Source organism: Seriola dumerili, unplaced genomic scaffold, assembly GCF_002260705.1.
Source record: "Seriola dumerili isolate Sdu_G_001 unplaced genomic scaffold, Sdu_1.0 BDQW01000367.1, whole genome shotgun sequence".
Classification (NCBI taxonomy): domain Eukaryota; kingdom Metazoa; phylum Chordata; class Actinopteri; order Carangiformes; family Carangidae; genus Seriola; species Seriola dumerili.
This window is the reverse complement of record NW_019174622.1, coordinates 1,871,415-1,887,338: the sequence shown is the minus strand read 5'-3', so window position 1 is coordinate 1,887,338 and position 15,924 is coordinate 1,871,415.

Below are 15,924 nucleotides of genomic sequence, written 5' to 3'. Positions count from 1 at the left end.
TTGTTGGATCTGTGAGAGGAGGTTGACCTGTGATCGAATATCAAACGCACCTGTGCTGATTGAAGCTGGTGTAAATATCAAACCCGCTGTATAAATCAGCTGTTTTACAGTGGTGGTTGTGCTTGAATCTGCTGTTGCATGTTTTCTTAGTGCTCAAAGAGGAAAAAGGGCTTTTCTCTTTTTTTTCTTTGTCTGATTTTATGTGTTACAGGCAACAGTTTAGTTAGTTGTGACTCAGAGGAGAAACAGAGAAGTCGCTGCGCTAAAGTCTGATTCTACACTAAAAGTAGGGATGTCACGAGAACCGATGCTTTGGTACCAAGTCGGTACCAAGCAGGAAACCTCCAACATGGAACTGCAGTTCCTCTAATGACCACTCGAGGCTGTCAATCCCCATAGACTCCCATGTTAAAATGTCCCAACTTTACAGCAGAAATCAACATGTTTACAGCCCCGGTACAAAAATTCCCTCGTCATGACAACTGTGCGGGGCGTGAATTTTTATACAACTAACCTGTTTACATTAGCATAATTGAGGGCGTGGCCTGTTTGAGTGAGCGGTGGGTGAGCGTACGCCTTGACTTTCACTGGTTTTGGTGCCGACTACCAAAACTCTGATATCGTGACATCCCGAACTAAAAGCCTAAAATTCAGTCAGTGAAAAAACGTCAGTGATGTGGAGTTGATGTTGATGTTGAGCTTTTCGTCTGGTGGGTGGGAACGTGGCTCAGCACCTCGTTGTCGTTTGACGATTTATTTAGTGTGTTACTAAGATTTAATCACCGGATCTCGAGCGAGTGTCATGATGTATTTTTTTAATATCTAGCTTCCTGTTTCCTCTGCAGTGAGTGTTAACCCTTTAAAGACATATATTTTGTTCGAGCTGTGTGTGTGTTTGCTCTTTTTGGGGTCAGTGGTATCTAAAGACACACCTGAGTGAAGTGGGCGTGGTTTACCTGCACAAGAATGTGCATGCAAGAGCTGTAAAGGTTTTTATTTACCATTCATGCACATTTTGTCCTTCACTGCAGCTAAAACAAACGCTAACAAGTATATTTGCAGTGTTGTTTCTTTTTTCTTTATTTTTTTCTTATGACACTTTCGAACTGAACGGCGTCTTTTCAGTGGAACGGGGACGATCCAGCAGGTGAATCTGTGGCTTTATTCTGTCATTTCTTTCCCCCACATGTACAAACCACCTGTAAATACATGGAGCTGTTTCATAGGAGGAGACGTTTTTGTACCGTTCACCCTGTCGCTTAATAAACATAATAAAAAGGTACCGGTTGTGTTGTTTGCTCGGCGCCGTCACTGGTGACAGGTTTTAAAACGTTTGGAGAAAAAGAAAAAAAAAAAAAAAAACTCAGTGTTTGCTTGAGTTGAGCTTCTGTGAATCTGAGATTTGTGAGAGTGAGAATTTGATTTGTGATTTTTGTGAAGACTGACTGAAGGGATGTTCTCGTTTTCTTCTGTTTGTACCACGATGTACGCAAAGAGGATCCTCACACATTCTATGCAAAACAAATGGATATAGGACGCATTGTGATAATGCAACGAGTTATGTCAGTGAACTCTCTTTAAATTTATTATACTTTCTGTAAACAGTTTGTATTTATGAACTGAGTTGCAAATTAAACTGTATCAATAAACTTATTTTAAAAAAGAACTTACTTCCACCTGACGCAGTGTTTCCACTTCAACACACACACACACACACACACACACACAGAACAGTGAGCTTTGATCATCTTACATTTACTGTAACCACAGATTTTTTTATATATATTTCTTTTTCTCGTAAACACACTGAACAAAAATATAAACACTTTTGTTTTAGCTTCCATTTTTTCATGAGATGAAATAAAAGATATTAAACTTTTTCCACGGACAGTTTATGTGTTTAAATGTGTGTTAGTGAGAATTTCTCCTTTGGCAAGATCATCCATCCACCTGACAGGTGCGTCATATCAAAGTGCTGATTACACAGCATGGTGACTGCAGGTGTGCCAAGTCATGAGAAAACAATAGTTCAGTACCTAATACTTTTTTTTTTTTTTCAAAATAAAACTGCACATTTAAAAGTGGCCTTTTACTGTGACCAGCCCACGGCACACCTGCAGTAACCATGCTGTGTAACTGGCACTTTGACATGACGCACCTGTCAGGTGGATGGATGATCTCGCCAAAGGAGAAATTCTCACTAACACGGATTTAAACACATTTGTGAAGAAAATATAAGAGATGCAAGCGTCTGTGTGTAGAACTTTGTAGAAGAAGACTTTTATTTCAACTCATGATAAAACGAAAACCAAAAACTAAAAGTGTTTATATTCCAGTGTGTCTGTGGAACACAACACGGCGGAGTTCACACACATCACTGTCGATGGTTGAAAGACACTCCCACAGGAGGATGATTGGTGGAGGATGATGTATTTCAGATCACTGTTGTGAGAACTGTGTAAAATACTTGTGACGAAGGTGGGCTCCACCTGCTCCACCTGCTCCACCCGCTCCACCCGCTCCACCTGCTCCACCCGCTCCACCTGCTCCACCTGCTCCACCCGTCCGCTGCATGTTCCATGTAAAGAGAGCTGGAGACTGAGCAGCACATCGGCCTTGACACCGACTTTTCCAGGTCTCGACGAATGGAAATGAAAAACAAAAATCCCCTGTGACCCAAAAGAAGAGACGTCTGTAGAAGTGTTCGACCTTCACCTGCTCACAGAGTCAATTATTACTCTGTATGATGCATTTAAACCATGAAGCTCACAGATATTTGAACGAGGCATGAGAGGATTTTTACAGAACCGTTATCTCGGGTCAAACTCCCTCAATATAAAACATTAGCTTGATGATGCTAAACGCAACATTAACATGTAAATCAGTCCTTAAGCACAGCGGAGAGTCTGTAGCAGCTCCACCCAGCCTCCACCCGGCCGCCCCCGTCATCAGAAATCAAAACTGCCGGACAGATGAAAGTGCGCTGTTGTTCGGGAGGATAAAACCAAGCGCAGCGAGCTAGGAGGAGATGTCAGCTTCCATTCATTGTTGATGAGGATCCTTCACAGGGAAGGAGTAGCTGGCGGCGAGAGACAGGCAGGTGGTGCAGAGCAGACAGCTGTAATACTGAAGTGTGACCAGGAGGAGGAGGGAAATCATGACGCAGGAAACAATCACACCTCACATCGAGTTTTTTGCAGATTATTATTTTACTTTCAGAGGAATTCTTCCTGTGGAGACGATAAATATCACAACAACATTTCATAGCAACCCATCCAGTGGTTGATGATACATTTCAGTCTGGAAGGATTTAACATTTTTAACATTAACAGCTGGTTTTATTTTTCTGCCTTTTTGTTCTTTCTGAGGGGAGAGAGACAATCATACAAAAGCTGCACATGAGCTAAAGGCTTAAAGCAGCAGCGGTAAACTCAAACATATGATTTCACTTGTGGTTAATTAGGCCTCTTCTCAGGGCTGTGTGGGAGAAATACTCCAGCACCTCCACCCTGCCGGTGCAGTCAGGACAGATTCGCCCGAGCGAGACGGTGAGTAGTGCAGGTTTAGGATTGTGGGTATGAACTGCAGGGGCTAGCAGGTTAACAGCCACCTGCTAGCTTTGCTAATGACTCCACAGGTTATAACATAAAACAGGTTCTTGTCAAACATTCTCCTCATTAACCTCCGTCGTCGTCGCTGTCGCAGCATCTCTCCGTCTCTGCTGCTTGTGTTGTGATGTCGCACAGTTAAATAAACTATGATGTAAATGTTTAGTTCTTCCTACTTCCCTACTTCGTAATTAGCAAAAAAAAAAATGATAATAATAAAAGTTATTGTCCCTCTAGAGAACTGCACATCTCACCCACAGAGGAGAGCAGAACCGGCCCATGTTCAGGCTTTTTCCCTCCGTGTGCTCCGTCACTTTAACGTGTTCACGCAGAGGTTTGTGTGATGTTGGTATTTTGTCGCTCTGCTGCCAGCTTCTTTTTTTGTTTTTGTTTTTTTGTTTGTTTTTCTTGTGCTCTGCTTCAGGCTGTTTACTCACTCCCTTTTTCTTTTTCTTTTTTTTCCCAGAGTGCAAATCACATGAATCGCTTACTGTACAGTGGAAACACAGACGCTGCATTCACACAGGGGAACAATAGTCACATTCATGCATGACTAAATATCAACTAAACAATATGAAGGAGGCGAATTGTCTGTTAAATGCAGCTAATGTTTCATTCGCAGTCACTTTATGAACTGTGAAGGGCGTCTCTGCCCTGAATCTCTGAGCCTCTCATGCTAATATTTGCACGCATTCATTACTTCACAAAGGTCAAGGTCTACTGATCCTGGAGCAGTTCCCTCCACGGGGCACTTTGGCAGGAATAATAAACACTGACATGAAATCAAGATGCTTTGAAGCGGTCGGATCACTGAGGAGTCTCACCGACTTCACGCAGCTTTTTAGCCTCTTTTAGCTCGTTAGCTTTATTTCCTGGAGGAGGTCTGATAAACCAGCAGACACCGAGACAGCTCCGAGAGGCGAGGGAATTTTCTTATGCCTCATTGTGTTTTCCGGGTCGTCCGTCCATACGCACGTACAAACGTCCGTCCCATTCTCGTGGACACGATATCTCAGTAACTCCTCGACAGAACTTCTTCAGATTTGGCGCAAACATTCACTCGGACCCAAGGATGAACTGATCAGATTGTGGTGGTCAAAGGTCAAAGGTCAAGTTCGTGGTGACCTCACGAAACATGGCTTTGGCCTTGTGAATGGTTTATCACAGTTACCCTTAACCACATTGTTATCATTGTAACCATGACGACAAAGATCGTCTAATGTTGTGGAAGTACTTATTTTAACCCAAACCTAACGAAGCCATGATCGTTTATTATTGTAACCACGACGACGAAGGAGACGTTGGAACAATCGAGCTGTATGGTCGTTCAGGTGAGAGGACTTGGTTAGACGGCGGTGCATCATGGCTGCGCTCTTGCGATCGCCATGGTTACCTTATGATCTTTAAATGTGAACTGTAGGATTTCTTGGAATCGGTGCGATGTGTTCTTTGTCACCTCCACCTGCATTAACATGTGTTTTTTTTTTAAGACTCACAGATAAAGATCACGTGTTTGTACCTGAGGGAGTCAGTCACAGGTTTCATGCGGCGCTGATTCTCCTTCATTTGAATAATTGTAGAGGCGTGAAGATGAAAAACTATCCAGTACTTCAAAGAAAAAAAAAAAAACCCACAAAGATCTGATTAAAGTCAGAAAGAATAATCTTGTTTTGTTGTCGCACTAATGGATTTTTCTTCTTTCTAATTATGTTAATCATCTTGCGATTCCTCAGATTTATCTTGTGGCCCCTTGGAGAGGCCCCGGTCTCCATGTTGAGAGCAGTTTTAACAGTTAATGAGAAGGAGGAATACAATCCCCCCCCCCCCCCCCCTTCTTGCTCCTCAGCAGGACCTCCAGCTCTTATCCCACATTTTGGAGCAGCTCAGACGAGGTGATGTGTTCGGGCCGCGGTCCTCTGGGCGCTGGCTCCATGATGTCCTTGTGACACCTGTACTGAGTCATGTTGGTTTTGTTAATGTTACACCAGGCTTTACCTGAGCACGCTGAGGCTTCTACTCTGTAAACGCCGTTGACACGATGATGAGCCTTTAATGAAAAGAGGCTCGAAACAGCAGGAGGTGTGCGGTTCAAGCTGTGGACTAATTGGCCGCAGGTGTTCGGTGATTGAACGATTATGATGATTAATTAGCGGAGGGGCTGGTGTTTGGCTTTTTAAACTTAATGGAAGTCGTGTCTCATCTCGGACGAAGACGACAATGACAGAAACCTGTTTTTCTTTTGGTCACCTTGTGCATCAAACACTTTATATCTATAAAATCTAGGATTTTTTTGTACTAAAATGACAAATGAATGAAAGGCTGTGAAAAGAAAGAACATCACCAGTGATGTGTCCAGAGGAAGGTGGATGCAGCTGCATCACCCAGCTCCTCCTGAGCTTCAGCAGGTGGAGCCACCCTGACATCATCCTTCATAAACTTCAGTTACGTGGAGCTGTCCAGGTCCAGACTCAGCAAAGCCCCCAGTCATGATGCTCCCTCCGCCTGCTTCACCAGTATGCAGCGCCCTATTTACACCCTACATGATGCTGCATGCTCCTCCCAAACACTTACCCCAGTACAAGTTGTCCTAGTTGCTTTGTGGAGACTCAAGCTGCAAAATCACAAAGCCAAGTGAGCCGCCATGAATAAAATGCAAAGACAAAACTATTAAAGTTTAATTACAGCCTGATACTCAGTGAGCTGTGCTGCTGTGTTGCGCTGTAAATAGTTAAAAAAAAAAAAAGAAAAGAAGAAGAAGATATAAATGAGAGAAGCAGCGAGAGAGAGAGAGAGCGCTGGGAGCCGTGAGACTGATGATACCCACCGAGGCTTCCCGCCTCGTTGCGATGTAAACAGAGAGAGACAAAGGAGCCTTTTAATATCAGCTGACATTAACATGCATCTCATATCAACGCCGAGCGCCGGTATGATATAGAGGGCACACATTTATGTCTGGCATTAAAATATGTCTCCAGAAAAACACAATGAAATCAGATTTCTCATTCCCTCATAAAATGCGACTCGTTAAATACGTCCCTCTTTCTCTCTCTCTCTCTCTCTCTCTTTGCAACACATTTAAGCATGAAAAGTGACAGTAAACACACCAGACCTGTAAGTCACTGTGAGTGTCGCTGCTTGAATCAAAACTTTATTTAGGATTATGGGAGGTTATACAGCCTGAGATCATTTTATTGAGACTTTGAGCCGCAGTTAGATAAATAAACCAAATAAATGAGAGTCAGGGACAGGTGCTGCTGACAGATATTCACAAACACTTGATTGATACCACCTCTATCTGTGTGTTAGCTTAGCTTAGCATAAAGCAGAGGAAAGCAAGCAAGTTTGTGGCTAATCGAAGGCTAATTTAAGAGATTGGTTGAAAAATATGCTGGAATTTTCTTTGTTACCTTTCACATGCTGCTGTGGTCAACAGTCACATGTTATATGTTTGACTGATCTGTTTGTGCTTGATTGAACAGGTGCTGCGACCACAGAGTGAATGACTTGTCTTTCTGCAAGTTTAATTCAGCATCTGTCCCCAAACCTCCCAAAGTTCACCTACTGACACCTCATGAACTCACTGAGCAACACTTCGATTTTTGTACATCGGTTTGTAGTGGTCGATTGGATAAATGAATAATTGGTACTTAAAGATAAACAGCAGGTTACAAGTAGACGAAGTGACAGCCGCGGTGTGAGGTTCAGCAAGAACACAAAAACTTCACGTCACTTTCCCTCTAGACGAAGTTCAGCTCCAGATCTTCGGCTTGTCTCTGGCGTAGATCTCATGGACGCTCTGCTCTACAGTTATGATTTAATCACGTTTATCACAGAGACACGTTAACGGTGGCGAGGTGTCAGATGTGGGAGTGTCGGGGGGATTAAACGCTGTGACAGAGCCAGAACATCCAGAGGAGAGGAAACGGCGGGGAGAGCGAGCTGTGGGGGCGAGGAAAAGAAAACCAGCATGTGACTGATTTTAATACGCCATGTTATCATGAAGGCATGTAGAGATTGTTTACTTCTATGTGTTATTTTAAGAGCATGCATGGGGAATGTACAGGAAAGACTTTTAATTTAGTCAGAAAACAAGAAGCCTTCTGTGGTTAAAGCAAGACAGCAAGAGGCGGGAAATCAGGTGTGTGTTTGTATGTGTGAGAGAGAGAGAGAAAGGAAGGATGGAAAATAAATACAAGAGGACATGAAAGGAAGGAGAGGGAGAATCTGAGAGGAAGGAAAAGAGGAAAAGGAAAAAAGTAAAGGTAAACAAAGACATAAAAATAAAATAACAGCAGATTCGAGTTTCACTTCATCTGCTATTTACGAGACAGTCAAACCACGAAGACGACAAAAACTTGGACACAGATGCAGATGAGACAGAAATCTTTAAACAGGTTCGAGCGCTGAGTGTTTTCTGACCCGCTGACGACGCGATGGTTTCGGTTACAGAGTCTGTGACTGTCTGTTGACTCCTGTGGGAGGTTGGTCTCTTTCACATGTTTTAAAAGGTTGTGTTTTTATGCTTCCAGTTGCTTCCAGTTCAGACTCCAGATGCTTTTGTTTTCTGTGAGTGATCTGTCACACCGTGAATATTTGTCAGCTCGACTGATTTCATGACTCACATTGCTTCTTAATAAATCTCTGTGGCAGTGTGGCTAAATTATTGTTCTTATTTCTTTTAATATTTTCTGCAGCTTGCTGCAGACAAAAGCTGACCTGTGGGAGACCTGATTTCATTCTGTTGTTACCAGAACAAACTGCTGGTTGGAGACGGAAGTGCCACTTTACGCCTTATTGATCACACAACTCCTATAAACACACATCAGACACTGTTGATTATCTGACGCAGGGATATAAAAAGTTTCTGAGCTCTGAGTTGTGGGTGGGGAAGAAAAGAGGAAAAAAAGAAACTCCCATCATTTAATGTGCTTTTAGAAATACCCACCCAGTGTGCTATTATACTGTCAAGCAATAAAGAAAGTGAAACGTTCATCATCAGTTTCCCACAAGGTCGAAACAAAGCTTTCAGACCCTGTGAACACTCAGCTCAGGAACAATATAATGGATCTCTTCACTTCCATTCACTGGATGTGAACTCCTTAATGCTGCCAGCTCGACAGGAGGGTGTTTAGAAAAACACTTGACGGAGGAATGTTTCCTGCCGAATGTTCCTGCACGATGACTTTGAACAATAGGCGTCAGGCTGGGGGGGGATCCGGCACGAAACACAATCTATTGATCCGTCCATTTTCATGTTGTGATTCCTGTTTTATTTATTTCTATTGTTTTCGTGACGGTAAAATATCTACATTTAGTGACTCCAGCTTTATTAAACTGTTGCATGTTCCTGTTTAGATCATAGATTATAAATGAAGATGGCCGTAGCCTCTGTGACGGCGCCCACAGGTTTCTGAATGTGTCATCTCCATCTTCACTTATTGAAATGAAATGTTGGCTCAAAGTCCCACTTCTTCAATATTCAGTGCAGAGTAACATTCAGATGTTTTTCCTCCTTTATCATCAGATTGACTTTTATTTATAAAATGAATTTGTACTTGATTTGCAGCTCGAGTCAAGACTTCGATGATCATTTTCCGCTAACATGAATATGATGTGAATCACATTTCCAGCTGCATTTCCTCAGTGTTGAAAACATCAGATTGGAGGCAGCGCTCGGTTCACATGTCATCGCAGGAGTTAAAGTGATGAAATATTTAATTGACTCCTGTGAGATGATGTTGTTTCCTCTCGGCTGCCTCCACCGGGTGGTCGCTTCGCCAGCTGCAGAGTCATCTGGAGCCGGTGGGGAGTCGGTGTCATGCTCAAGGACACTTCATCAGGGTAGACTGGGATTCTGTACTTGACGCTCATTATGCCAACTCTGCTGCGTTCTGCAGCGACGGGAGGAAACAAATGTTAAGACACATGACTGTATCTTTGGTCGTATGAGCGCTCACAGTGTCTCCAGCTGAAATTTTTTTTGTCACTGACTCATGAACCAGAATCATCATACACAGGAAGAGACCTAATGCAGAAATAAAAGAGTCTGTGACTGACATAATAATCTCAATTATCTCACATATTGCCTTAAGACATGGGACTGAACTAAACTTAATGAAATATGTTTCACCTTGTTATGACGAGTCCAAATGTCTGCTGTGAAAAAGATTTATTAGAACATGGATTCCAGTGACCGCATACATTCAACAAGCAGTCTATTAGGAACAACACAGCAATACTGGGCAGCAGTGGCAATCCTAGACTTCTGCTTTTATGACACGGAGCATCATCCTGCAGGAAGTACATGTTAGAGAAGGTGAAATGAATCATTTGCGTCTTTTAATTTCTAATTCAGTTGCAAATAAATTGACTATTTTTGCTTTTCACACCTGGTGGAGTCTTTGAGTCTCATTGCTTTGTTTCTGCCTCTGTGTGTGTGTGTGTGTGTGTGTGTTATGTGTTTGTGTTTGTGTGTGTGTGTGTGTGTGTGTGTGTGTGTGTGTGTGTTTTCAGCACCTCAAACTGACAGCTGAACTATCCACCCGCCATTAATTGAGTTCACACACACATTAGGTCGCTCTGCGGAGAGAAATAACAGAAAAAGGAAAATAAAACACCCTTCACACAGTAATTTGTTTCCCCGCGTCGCCTCCTGACATCGTCGAGACCGAGGGAGAATATTAGACGGAAGATTATGTCGAGTTTAGAGATGTTGTTTTTGTTCACGTCGAACGTTCGGATTGACGGACAAGGACGAAATGTTTGTGTGTTTGTTTATCGGCCTCCATTATGAAGCCACGTTTGTGATGAAGGGAAGAATCTTCTGGAACAGAGTGGACAGACAGGCTGAGGGAGGGGGAGGAGGGGGGGAGACAATCTGTTGCTGAAGTCTGACAGATAGAGGATGGACGGATGAATGAATGACAGATGAACCACAGAGGTGAAGCAATGTAATTATTGATGAGCGAGTGAGAGGGAGATGGAGGAAGAGACAGAGTGAGAGAGTGAATCAGTGAGTATATAGGGTGTTGGTGGGGAGAGAGGGAAAGAGAGAGTGGTGGATGAATGGGTAAATGATGGGGGATTAAATGAGTGAGAGGTGTGGAAGGAATGTTGGATGAAAGGGTGAGGGAGGGAATAAGTTATTTGAGGAGGAATGGAATGACTGGAGGGGGGGAGGGAATGAGACAATGAGTGACTGAGGGAAATAGCGAGGAGTGAGTTGGGGAGGGATGGAAAAATGGAGGAAAGGAGAAATGGAAAGATGGAAGTAAGGCTTTTAAAGACTGTAAAAAGACAGAGTGTAAAAAACATGAAAAGGTCATAGTATAATAAAGCATAGAAAAGAAAAAAATGGTGTAATATGATAAGGAATAAAGAAGTAAAACAATGTCATGGTATGATAAGGAGTATAATGTCATAGTATGTTAAGGCATAAAAATGTCAAAAAAATGTTTTAATATATTAAAGCATTCTATACTAAGGCATTAAAGAAATCATAATTTCGTGAGGCATTAAACCATCAAAGGACGTCATAATATAGTAAGGCAAAAAAACTTCAAAAAACGTAATACTATAGTAAAGTATAAAACATCATACTACAGTATTGCATGAAAACATAAAAAATTTCATAGTAGTAAGGCATAAAAAGATCAAAAAATGTCATACTATAGTAAGGCATGAAGCCATCAGAAAATGTCAGTATAATGAGGCACAAAAACATCAAAAAAAATCATTGTATAGTTGCACATAAAAACATTAAAAAAATTTTTTAGTAAGTCATAAAAAAATAAAAAAATATCATTACAGTAAGTCATAAAACACAATAAAATGATATAGTATAGTTATACATAAAAACACAATAAAATGATATAGTATAGTTAGACATAAAAACATCAAAAAATATTATAGCATACTAAGGCATAAAAAAATCAAAAAACATCATAGTACAGTAAGGCATAAAAACATAATAAAAATCATAGTGGAGTAAGGCATAAAAACATCAAAACATGTCAAAGTGTAGTAAGGAATAAAACATCACAGTACAGGAAGGCATGGAAACATAAAAAATGTCATAGTGTAGTAAGGCATAAAAATGTCAAAGTATAGTTAGGCACAAAAATGTCAAAAAAACGTCATAGTATAGTGAGACATAAAAACATCAGAAAACGTCATAGTATAGTAAGGCATAAAAACGTAAAAAAAAAAACGTCATAGTATAGAAAGGCCTAAAAATGTGAAAAAAAACATCATAATATAGTAAGGCATAAAAATATCAGAAAACGTCATAGTATAGTAACGCATAAAAACGTCACAAAAAAAAGTGGTATTATATGAAGGCATAAAAATGTCAAAAAACGTCATAGTATAGTAAGGCATAAAAATGTAAAAAAAACCATCATAGAATAAGAAGGCATAAAAATGTAAAAAAAAACGTCATAGTATAGTAAGGCCTAAAAACGTGAAAAAAAACGTCATAGTATATCAAGGCATAAAAATGTGAAAAAACATCATATTATAGTAAGGCATAAAAATGTAAAAAAAAAAAAAAGTGGTATTATAGGAAGGCATAAAAATGTCAAAAAACGTCATAGTATAGTAAGGCATAAAAACTTTAAAAAACTCATAGTATAGTAAGGAATAATACATCATAATAAAGTAAGTCATAAAAATGTCAAAAAAGGTCATAGTATAATAAGGCATAAAAATGTCAAAAAACGTCATAGTATAGTAAGGCATAAAAATGTAAAAAAAAAAGTCATAGTATAGTAAGGCATAAAAATGTCAAAAAAACATCATAGTATAGTAAGGCATAAAAATGTCAAAAAACGTCATAGTATAATAAGGCATAAAACATCATAATATGGTAAGGCATAAAAATGTCAAAAAAACGTCATAGTATAGTAAGGCATAAAAATGTAAAAAAAACATCATAGTATAATAAGGCATAAAACATCATAATCTAGTAAGGCACAAAAAATGTTTAAAAAAAAAAGTGTTATTATATGAAGGCATAGAAATGCGATAAAATATCATAGTATAGTAATGCACGAAAAATGTAAAAAAAAAAGTGGTATTATACAAAGGCATAAAAATGTCAAAAAACGTCATAGTATAGTAAGGCATAAAAATGTCAAAAAAACATCACAGTATAGTAAGGCATAAAAATGTCAAAAAACGTCATAGTATAGTAAGGCATAAAAATGTCAAAAAACGTCATAGTATAGTAAGGCATAAAAATGTCAAAAAAACATCACAGTATAGTAAGGCATAAAAATGTCAAAAAACGTCATAGTATAGTAAGTCATGAAAATGTCAAAAAACGTCATAGTATAGTAAGGCATAAGAACTTTAAAAACGTCATAGTATAGTAAGGCATAATACATCATAGTATAGTAAGTCATAAAAATGTCAAAAAAGGTCACAGTATAATAAGGCATAAAAATGTCAAAAAACGTCATAGTATAGTAAGGCACAAAAACTGTCAAAAAAAAAAGTGGTATTATACGAAGGCATAAATATGTCAAAAAACGTCATAGTATAGTGAGGCATAAAAGTGTCAAAAAATGTCATAGTATAGTAAGGCATCAAAATGTCAAAAAACGTCATAGTATAGTAAGGCATAAAAATGTCAAAAAAAGTCGTATTATAATAAGGCATAAAAATGTCAAAAAACGTCATAGTATAATAAGGAATAAAAAAGTTAAAAAACGTCATAGTATAGTAAGGTACAAAAACTGTCAAAAAAAAGTGGTATTATACGAAGGCATAAATATGTCAAAAAACATCATAGTGTAGTAAGGCATAAAAAGTCATAGAATAGTAAGGCATAAAAAGTCATAGAATAGTAAGGCATAAAAAGTCATAGAATAGTAAGGCATAAAAAGTCATAGAATAGTAAGGCATAAAAAGTCATAGAATAGTAAGGCATAAAAAGTCATAGAATAGTAAGGCATAAAAAGTCATAGAATAGTAAGGCATAAAAAGTCATAGAATAGTAAGGCATAAAAAGTCATAGAATAGTAAGGCATAAAAAGTCATAGAATAGTAAGGCATAAAAAGTCATAGAATAGTAAGGCATAAAAAGTCATAGAATAGTAAGGCATAAAAAGTCATAGAATAGTAAGGCATAAAAAGTCATAGAATAGTAAGGCATAAAAAGTCATAGAATAGTAAGGCATAAAAAGTCATAGAATAGTAAGGCATAAAAAGTCATAGAATAGTAAGGCATAAAAAGTCATAGAATAGTAAGGCATAAAAAGTCATAGAATAGTAAGGCATAAAAAGTCATAGAATAGTAAGGCATAAAAAGTCATAGAATAGTAAGGCATAAAAATGATGAAAAAAAAAGTGGTATTTTATGAAGGCATAGAAATGCGATAAAATATCATAGTATAGTAAGGCATAAAAATGATGAAAAAAAAAGTGGTATTATAGTAAGGCATAAAAATGTCAAAAAACGTCATAGTATAGTAAGGCATAAAAATGTCAAAAAACATCATAGTGTAGTAAGGCATAAAAACGTTAAAATAAACATCATAGTATAGTGAGGCATAAACATGTCAATAAACGTCATAGTATAATAAGGTATAAAAATGTCAAAAAACATCATAGTATAGTAAGGCATAAAAATGTCAAAAAACGTCATAGTATAGTAAGGCATAAAAACGTCAAAAAACGTCATATTATAGTAAGGCATGAAAATGTCAAAAAACGTCATAGTATAGTAAACCATTAGAGTCGCCAACAAATATAATGTGCACGTCTCTGGACTGCATGAGGAATCCGGAGTTTTCTGCAGGAACCAAAGCAGGAATTGAAAGTCTAACATGGAACGTGTAAAATCCAAAAAGAGAGTACCCACACCCAGGATTCGAACCCACAACCTTCTTATTGTGGGGCAACAGTACTAACCATTGGACCACAGTTCTTTTGCATGAGAAAAAAATCATAGTATTAAAGAGAGATTAAAACAACATGATATAGTAGGGCATATAAACAACTATAGTAAGGCATAAAAAATTCAAAAAACGTCATAGCATAATAAGGCATAAAAACATCAAAAAACGTCATAGTATGATAAGGCATGAAAATGACAAAAAAAAAGTGGTATTATAGTAAGGCATAAAAATGTCAAAAAACGTCATAGTATAGTAAGGCATAAAAACGTCAAAAAACGTTGTAGTATAGTGAGGCATAAAAATGTGAATAAACGTCATAGTATAGTAAGGCAAAAAATGTCAAAAAACATCATAGTATAGTAAGGCATAAAATTGTCAAAAAACGTCATAGTATAGTAAGGCATAAAAATGTCAAAAAACGTCATAGTATAGTAAGTCATCAAAATGTCAAAAAAAGTGGTATTATAGTAAGGCATGAAAATGTCAAAAAACGTCATAGTATAGTAAGGCATAAAAACATCAAAAAACGTCATAGTATAGTAAGGCATAAAAATGTAACAAAAAAACGTCATAGTATAGCAAGGCATAAAAATGTCAAAAACCGTCATAGTATAGTAAGACATAAAAATGTCAAAACATGTCATAGTATAGTAAGGCATAAAAACGTTAAAAAAAACGTCATAGTATAGTAAGGCATAAAAATGTCAAAAAACGTCATAGTATAGCAAGGCATAAAAATGTCATAAAACGTCGTAGTATAGTAAGACATAAAAATGTCAAAAAACGTCATAGTATAGTAAGGCATAAAAACGTCAAAAAACGTTGTAGTATAGTGAGGCATAAAAATGTCAAAAAACGTCATAGTATAGTAAGGCATAAAAACGTCAAAAAACGTTGTAGTATAGTGAGGCATAAAAATGTCAAAAAACGTCATAGTATAGTAAGGCATAAAAACGTCAAAAAACGTTGTAGTATAGTGAGGCATAAAAATGTCAAAAAACGTCATAGTATAGTAAGGCATAAAAACGTCAAAAAACGTTGTAGTATAGTGAGGCATAAAAATGTCAAAAAACGTCATAGTATAGTAAGGCATAAAAACGTCAAAAAACGTTGTAGTATAGTGAGGCATAAAAATGTCAAAAAACGTCATAGTATAGTAAGGCATAAAAACATCAAAAAACGTCATAGTATGATAAGGCATAAAAATGACAAAAAAAAGTGGTATTATACTAAGACATAAAAATGTCAAATAACGTCATAGTATAGTAAGGCATAAAAACGTCAAAAAACGTCATTGTATAGTAAGGCATCAAAATGTCAAAAAAAGTGGTATTACAGTAAGTCATAAAAATGTCAAAAAACGTCATAGTATAGTAAGGCATAAAACATCAAAGTATAGTAAGGCATAAAAATGT